The 7,480-nt window shown below is 47.8% G+C and overlaps 1 protein-coding gene across 3 annotated transcripts in view; it reads right to left on the reverse strand.

The window, feature by feature from the left end:
* The window catches only part of RAB11FIP4 (RAB11 family interacting protein 4), a 28,302-nt gene extending 26,894 nt beyond the window's left edge, over positions 1 to 1,408 (reverse strand). For 2 of the 3 annotated variants that reach the window (XM_038757290.1, XM_038757292.1), the window contains exon 1: positions 1,330 to 1,408. The gene's annotated coding sequence lies outside the window, so the exon portion shown is untranslated. The remainder of the gene's footprint in view (positions 1 to 1,329) is intronic. The other variant, XM_038757291.1, reaches the window with a different exon arrangement.
* Between the last annotated feature and the right edge of the window lie 6,072 nt (positions 1,409 to 7,480).

Here is a 7,480-nt window from a genome sequence, read left to right on the forward strand (position 1 = left end):
CATAAATACGATTGGATAAATGAATGAGTGCTCCGCACCCAATAAGCGCTCCATAAATACGATCGGGTGAATGAATGAGTGCTGTGCACCCAGTAAGCGCCCCATAAATACGATTGGGTGACTGAAGGACTACTCTGCACCCAGTAAGCGCCCCATAAATACGATTGGGTGACTGAAGGAATACTCTGCACACAGTAAGCGCCCCATAAATACGATTGGGTGACTGAAGGACTACTCTGCACACAGTAAGCGCCCCATAAATACGATTGGGTGACCGACGGACTACTCTGCACACAGTAAGCGCCCCATAAATATGATTGGGTGACTAAAGGACTACTCTGCACACAGTAAGCGCCCCATAAATACGATTGGGTGACTGAAGGAATACTCTGCACCCAGTAAGCGCCCCATAAATACGATTGGGTGACTGAAGGAATACTCTGCACACAGTAAGCGCTCCAAAAATACGACTGGGTGACTGAAGGAATACTCTGCACCCAGTAAGCGCCCCATAAATACGGTTGGGTGACTGAAGGAATACTCTGCACACAGTAAGCGCTCCAAAAATACGACTGGGTGACTGAAGGAATACTCTGCACCCAGTAAGCGCCCCATAAATACGGTTGGGTGACTGAAGGAATACTCTGCACACAGTAAGCAGCGTGGCTCAGTGGAAAGAGCACGGGCTTTGGAGTCAGAGGTCATGGGTTCGAATCCCGATTCTGCCACATGTCTGCTGTGTGACCTTGGGTAAGTCCCTTAACTTCTCTGAGCCTCAGTGACCTCACCTGTAAAATGGGGATTAAGACGGTGAGCCCCACGTGGGACAACCTGATCACTTTGTACCCTCCCAGCAATTAAAACAGCGTTTTGCACATAGTAAGCGCTTAACAAATGCCAACATTATTATTATTAAGCGCCCCATAAATACGATTGGGTGACCGAAGGAATACTCCGCACACAGTAAGCGCCCCATAAATACGACTGGGTGACTGAAGGAATACTCTGCACACAGTAAGCGCTCAATAAACACGATTGGATGAATGAACCCACGACCTTCTGCCCCCCACGCTGCTTCCGATCAACTGCTGTTGCCAACTTGTACTTCCCAAGCGCTTAGCCCAGTGCTCCGCACACAGTAAGCGCTCCATAAATACGACTGAATGAATGATCAACTTTGGCACCACACAGACACCTGAGCTCTCCGAGCACAAACAACCAGGTAACCAGGTAACCTGAGCAGAAGGGCGCCAGCCAGCCAGCCAGGACGGGCCCCCGGCCAACCCAGGTGTCCCAGCCCCCAGCCTCGCTCGCCCCCGGCCGCCTTACGTGTCCCCGGGGTGTCCCTGGGGTGGCCCAATGGCTCCTTTGCTCGCCCAACCGACCTCCTTCCGGGCCGCAAGGCAACGGTTGAAAGCAGCGATGGCAACCCCGCCTCCTCCCGTTGCCAGGCAACGCGCCCGGGCCCCGCCGTTTCCGTAGCAACGCCTCGGTGACGTCACGGGCGGGGGAGGAGAGAACGTGGGAAAGGGGCGTGGCTTATATAAGGGCGTGGTTTGCGTCAGGGGGCGTGGCTTGCGTCAAAGGGCGGGGCTCGGGTGACTCCCCCGGGCGGGCCGCCACCGTCACCAGGTGGCCAGCAGAGGGCGGTGGAGGCGAACGGGCCGTGGGGCGGAGTCATTCATTCATTCATTCAATTGAGCGCTTACGGTGTGCAGAGCACTGGACTAATAATAATAATAATAATAATAATTGGCGTGGGGTGGAGTCATTCATTCATTCATTCATTCAATTGAGCGCTTACTGTGTGCAGAGCACTGGACTGATAATAATAATAATAATGATTGGCATTTGTTAAGCGCTTACTAGGTGCAAAGCACGGTTCTAAGCGCTGGGGAGGTTACAAGGCGATCAGGTTGTCCCACGTGGGGCTCACAGTCATCCTCATCAATCGTATTTATCGAGCGCTTCCTGTGTGCAGAGCACTGGACTAAGCGCTTGGGAAGTACAAGCTGGAACCACGTAGAGACAGTCCCTACCCAACAGTGGGCTCACAGTCTAAAAGGGGGAGACAGAGAACAGAACCAAACATACTAACAAGATAAAATAAATAGAATAGATATGCACAAGTAAAATAAATAAATAAATAGAGTAATAAATATGTACAAACATATATACAGGTGCTGTGGGGAAGGGAAGGAGGTAAGATGGGGGGATGGAGAGGGGACGAGGGGGAGAGGAAGGAAGGGGCTCAGTCTGGGAAGGTCTCCTGGAGGAGGTGAGCTCTCAGTAGGCCCTACTGAGAGCTCATCATCATCATCAATCGTATTTATTGAGTGCTTACTGTGTGCAGAGCACTGGACTAAGCACTTGGGAAGTACAAGTTGGCAACATATAGAGACAGTCCCTACCCAGCAGTGGGCTCACAGTCTAAAAGTCTTAATCCCCATTTTACAGATGAGGTAACTGAGGCCCAGAGAAGCGAGGTGCCTTTCCCAAGATCACACAGCAGACATGTGGCGGAGTCGGGATTCGAACCCATGACCTCTGACTCCGAAGCCCAGGCCCTCTCCACTGAGCCACGCTGCTTCTCTGAGCGCTTGGGAAGTACAAGTTGGCAACATTTTCATTCATTCAATCATATTTATTGAGCGCTTACTGTGTGCAGAGCACCGGACTAAGCGCTTGGGAAGTACAACTTGGTAACATGTTCATTCATTCCATCGTATTTATTGAGCGCTTATTGTGTGCAGAACACTGTACTAAGCGCTTGGGAAGTACAACTTGGCAACATGTTCATTCATTCAATCATATTTATTGAGCGCTTACTGTGCGCAGAGCACTGGACTAAGCGCTTGGGAAGTACAAGTTGGCAACATGTTCATTCATTCAATCATATTTATTGAGCGCTTACTGTGTGCTGAGCCCTGGACTAAGCGCTTGGGAAGTACAACTTGGCAACATGTTCATTCATTCAATCGTATTTATTGAGCGCTTACTGTGTGCAAAGCACTGGACTAAGCGCTTGGGAAGTCCAAGTTGGCAACATAGGGAGACGGTCCCTACCCAACAGCGGGGTCGCAGTCTAGAAGACTGTGCTCACAGTCTAGAAGAATAATAATGATTATGGTATTTGTTAAGCACTTACTATGTGCCGGGCACTGTACTAAGCGCTAGGGTGACTACGGAGAGTGAAGCCACCGACCCCCACTACCCAACGCCACGTGGGGTTCACAGTCGCAATCTCCATTTTACAGATGAGGTAATAATCACAATAATTCATTCATACAATCGTATTTGTTGAGCGATTACTGTGTGCAGAGCACTGTACTAAGCGCTTGGAAAGTACAAGTTGGCAACATATTCATTCATTCAATCGCATTTATTGAGCGCTTACTGTGTGCAAAGCACTGGACTAAGCGCTTGGGAAGTACAAGTTGGCAACATATAGAGACAGTCCCTACCCAACAGCGGGCTCGCAGTCTAGAGCGGGCTCACAGTCTAGAAGAATGATAATGATAATAATGATTATGGTGTTTGTTAAGCACTTACTATGTGCCGGGCACTGTACTAAGCGCTGGGGTGGATACGGAGAGTGAAGCCACCGACCCCCACTACCCAACGCCACGTGGGGTTCACAGTCGCAATCTCCATTTTACAGATGAGGTAATAATCACAATAATTCATTCATTCAATCATTTGTCGGGTGCTTACTGTGTACAGAGCACTGTACTAAGAGCTTGAAGAATAATATTAACAAAAATAATAATTATGGTATTTGTTAAAGCGTTTACTTGGTGCCAAGCAGCGTTCTAAGCGCTGGGATCGATACAAGGTAATAAGGTTGACCCAGGTGGGGCTCACAGTCTTCATCCCCATTTTTCAGATGAGGTAATTGAGGCACAGAGAAGTGAAGTGACTTGCCCAAAGTCACCCAGCAGACAAGTGGAGGAGTGTGGATTAGAACCCATGACCTTCTGACTCTCAGGCCCCTGCTTTATCCACCACAGCAGGATGAATCCCACAGGTAGTTCGGGTGAGCCCTCAGGGGAATTGCCGTAGTTGGAGAAAGTTATTTAAACTCCTCCATGGCTGGGTTGTTTTTTTTGTGGGGTGGGGGTAGGGTGGTAGGGTGGTATTTGTTATAAGTGCTTACTATGCACCAAGCACTGTATTAAGCACTGGAGTTGATAACACGCTAAACAGTGGATACAGTCCACTTCCCATGTGGGGCTCACAATTGTGACTTAACCATGGTCACACAGCAAAGTGGCAGAGGTAGGATTAGAACCCAGGTCCTCTGGCGCCCTGATCCAAGCTCTTTCCATTGTGCCACACTGCTTGGAGTTGCGCTCGTAATCCTAGTACTGACAATCTAAAAGTAATAATAATGATGATGATGATGGTATTTGTTAAGCGCTTACTATGTGCCAAGCACTGTTCTAAGCACTTGGGGGATACAAGGTAATCAGGTTGTCCCACGTGAGGCTCACGGTCTTCATCCCCATTTTACAGATGAGGTAGCTAAGGCAAAGAGAAGTAAAGTGACTTGCCCAAAGTCACACAGCTGACAAGTGGCAGCGGGATTAGAACCCGTGACCTCTGACTCCCAAGCCCGGGCTCTTTCCGCACACCTCACCCAGCCTCCCACCTCGCCGTTCCAGAGACCGTGAGCCTCGTCCCTGACTGCTTGCATAATAATAATGGCATTTGTTAAGTGCTTACTATGTGCAAAGCACTGTTCTAAGCGCTGGGGTGGATACAAGGTAATCAGGCTGTCCCACGTGGGGCTCACAGTCTTAGTTGCCATTTTACAGGTGAGGGAACTGAGGCACAGAGAACTTAAAGTGACTTGCCCAAAGTCACCCGGCTGACGAGTGGCAGAGTCGGAATTCGAACCCATGACCTCTGGCTCTAAAGCCCGGGCTCTTTCCACTAAGCCATGCTGCTTCTCTAAGCATCCCTTCTTCTTCTGCATCCCTCCCCTCCCCATTTAATTAAGGGTCTGTGGCTTTCCACAGCAGCAGTATCCCAGGGGAATTCCAGGCTCGCCCTCCCTGGGCTTCGGGGGGCTGAACCACTCATATCCTGTATATATGTATATATGTTTGTACATATTTATTACTCTATTTATTTTACTTGTACCTTTCTATTCTATTTATTTTATTTTGTTAGTATGTTTGGTTTTGTTCTCTGTCTCCCCCTTCTAGACTGTGAGCCCACTGTTGGGTAGGGACTGTTCTATTTATTTTATTTTGTACATATTTGTACATATTTATTACTCTATTTATTTATTTTACTTGTACCTTTCTATTCTATTTATTTTATTTTGTTAGTATGTTTGGTTTTGTTCTCTGTCTCCCCCTTCTAGACTGTGAGCCCACTGTTGGGTAGGGACTGTCTCTATATGTTGCCAACTTGGACTTCCCAAGCGCTTAGTACAGTGCTCTGCACACAGTAAGCGCTCAAATACGATTGATTGATTGTACTTCCCAAGCGCTTAGTACAGTGCTCTGCACACAGTAAGCGCTCAATAAATACGATTGATTGATTGATTGATATCCAGCTGGCCTCCTTTCAGTCCAGGGGCCCAGGGGGGCACCAACGGGGACAGGCTGGCATGGCAGTCTGCAGAATGGGAGGGGTTCACACATACCACAACATGCCTATTTCCCTGCAGGCGAGGCCCTTTAAACACAGCAAATTGACGCTTATCCCGAGTTTAAATAGAAAGTTGCATTGGGCAAGGGGAAAAATGCAAAAAAAAATAGAACTTAAGACCACAGCTAGCTCTCCTCTCTGCCTCCCCCACTCTCTCTTTGCTTCAGATCTCCCCCTCCCTAAGCCATTCCTCTCATCCCCACCCTCTCCCAAGGGGAGGGGGAGAGGGGAAAGGACCACCAAGAAAAGCAGCGTGGCTCAGTGGAAAGAGCCCGGGCTTTGGAGTCAGAGGTCATGGGTTCGAACCCCGGCTCTGCCCATTGTCAGCTGTGTGACTTTGGGTAAGTCACTTCACTTCTCTGGGCCTCAGTTACCTCATCTGTAAAATGGGGATTAAGACTTGAGCCCCCCGAGGGACAACCTGATCACATTTTAACCTCCCCAGCGCTTAGAACAGTGCTTTGCACATAGTAAGCGCTTAATAAATGTCATCATTATTATTATTATTAAGCTGGGCTCATCTGTCTGATAGGCTTAGAAACTTCTTGGTTAGAGAAGCAGCGTGGCTTAGTGGATGGAGCATGTGCCTGGGTGTCAGAAGGGCCTCTGGGTTCGAGTCCCGGCTCTGCCACGTGTCTGCTGTGGGACCTTAGGCAAGTCACTTAACTTCTCTGGGCCTCATTTACCTCACCTGTAAAATGAGGATTGATAGTGCGTGCCCCATGTGGGACAGGGTCCAACCTGGACAGTGGTCCAACCTGATTACCGTTACTATCAACTGTATTAATTGAACACTTACTGTGTGCAAAGCACCGCACTAAGCACTTGGGAGAGTACAATACAACAACAAACATATGGGAAACAGACATTAATATGAATAAATAAGTAAATTACAGATATATACATATCATCATCATCAATCATATTTATTGAGCGCTTACTGTGTGCCTTGGGGAAGGGAGAGAGGATGAATGAAGGAGCAAGTGTGAGGGGCGCAAAAGCGGGTGGGAGAAGAGAGGAGGGCTTATCAATCAATCAATCAATCGTATTTATTGAGCGCTTACTGTGTGCAGAGCACTGTACTAAGCGCTTGGGAAGTACAAGTTGGCAACATAAGAGACGGTCTCTACCCAACAGCGGGCTCACAGTCTAGAAGGGGGAGACAGAGAACAAAACCAAACATATTAACAAAATAAAATAAATAGAATAGATATGTACAAGTAAAATAGAGTAATAAATATGTACAAACATATATACATATATATATACATATATACAGGGCTTAGTCAGGGAAGGCTTCCTGGAGCAGATGTGCTTCAATAAAGCTTTGAAGTGGGGCTAAGTCTTTGAAGCAGAACAGTACTTAGCACATAGTAAGTGCTTAACAAGTACCATAATTACATATTATGCTTAAAAGCGCTTAGTACTGTGCTCTGCACATAGTAAGTGCTCAATAAATACGATTGATGATATACTATTATTATCATCATTATTATCGCTTAGACCCCACCAGCTGCTGACCTCTCTCCTCCTCCTCTCCGTGTGCTTCCGTCCCCCCCAAGCTTCATCCCCACCTCTTTGCTTCTCCCCAGGGGACTATGACTAAAGACATATATCGATCTGGCGGCCATCTCTAATCAATTAGTGGTATCTGAATTCATTCATTCATTCAGTCGTATTTATTGAGTGCTTACTGTGTGCAGAGCACGGTACTAAGCGCTTGGGAAGTACAAGTTGGCAACATAGAGAGACGGTCCCTACCCAACAGCGGGCTCACAGTCTAGAAGGGGGAGACAGACAACAAAACAAAACATATTAA

The sequence above is a fragment of the Tachyglossus aculeatus genome, chromosome 15 (genome assembly GCF_015852505.1).
Source record: "Tachyglossus aculeatus isolate mTacAcu1 chromosome 15, mTacAcu1.pri, whole genome shotgun sequence".
Taxonomy (NCBI): Eukaryota; Metazoa; Chordata; class Mammalia; order Monotremata; family Tachyglossidae; genus Tachyglossus; species Tachyglossus aculeatus.